Source organism: Urocitellus parryii, chromosome 9, assembly GCF_045843805.1.
Source record: "Urocitellus parryii isolate mUroPar1 chromosome 9, mUroPar1.hap1, whole genome shotgun sequence".
Taxonomy (NCBI): domain Eukaryota; kingdom Metazoa; phylum Chordata; class Mammalia; order Rodentia; family Sciuridae; genus Urocitellus; species Urocitellus parryii.
The window spans coordinates 32481964-32483185 of record NC_135539.1 but is presented as its reverse complement, the minus strand read 5'-3'; the positions used below and the strand labels follow the sequence as shown (position 1 = coordinate 32483185).

General features: G+C 44.5%; 1 pseudogene; it reads right to left on the bottom strand.

The window, feature by feature from the left end:
- Positions 1-393: 393 nt before the first annotated feature.
- On the bottom strand, positions 394-684 carry LOC113193581 (protein CEBPZOS pseudogene; annotated as a pseudogene).
- Positions 685-1222: the final 538 nt, after the last annotated feature.

Here is a 1222-nt window from a genome sequence, read left to right as displayed (position 1 = left end):
GCCCCTACCCGTAATTACTGAAGTAGATTAAACTTTTCCAGTCAAGAGACTGGAGATAGCAGATGGGAAACTCAAGGCCTTCATTCCCCCTATGGAAATGCCTTCCTAGGAGCTCTAGAAAGTCAAGGCCTGCCACAGGGAGGTGAGCACCCCAGCCAGAGTCAAAACGGAAACTTTGTAGCATTTTTTTTCCTTTTCCTTCCTTAGTCATTTATTTGTAAAATATTAATCTTTGACAATAAAAACAGAAGAGCAACGAACAAGGAGTGGGTTTGCATAGTGGGTGGGAAGCCACAGGCCAAAGCAGACCTGAAGTTCCTGTTACTTGGTAGGATGTTCTGTGGTAGTCCAGAGTCTATAATGGGATTAAACTCATCTTTCTTCTCCTCTCAAACAGCTCAGATGGGAGGCTGAACATGATGATCTTAATTTTTGCTATTCAACCATTTCTCTTGATCTTGCCTTCTGATTTCATACATTCCAGACTGTTCGATGGCTTTATAGTAAACTTCCAAGATGAAGGGAAATTTCTTGCTCATTGTTTGCCTGAAATCTTGACTTGTATTCATCTTATTAAACAAAAAATAAGCTCCAAAAATGCCCATCAATTCAGCTACTAAAATTCCTTTAAACATCTTCTTTGCTGTTGATTCCATTTTGTGGGCCATCCTGAAGTGCACAAACCCAAGCCTTTGTAGCATTTTTATTGACCCAATTCCTAGCTTCCTCTCTTGCATCACAAGGAAGGAAGGGAACAGAACTTACTTGCAATGTCTCAGCTTCTCTGTGGGCTTCCCAAGGGGCTGGTTTCTGTTTCCTGACTTACTTTAGCCAGGAAACATGGCATGGTTCAGATTGCAGGCTGGCAATGCCTCGGAGGACAGTGGCAGGCGCCACCACCTAAGAGCTGCCAGGGGGCTACAGAGCTTGGGTACTTGGGACAGGAGACTGGGCAAAGGACCTCAAGAAGTGCAGGTGAGAAATTAAGATGTTTAAAAGCAGCTATGGATATGGGTACCAGTGAAAGAGGGTGCTGACACAGAGGCCCAAAGCAGAGCATGTGTCCAGAAAGGACCCTAGACTAGGCCATCACCTTGGCGATAGCACCTGTCAGAACACCCCCTGCTAATGAGTGAAGGTTTCCACACCTCTCTTCAGACTTAAGACATGGCTGTTTTTTCAGGTGCCTCATTTTCCAAACACTAGATCTCAAGGAATCCCA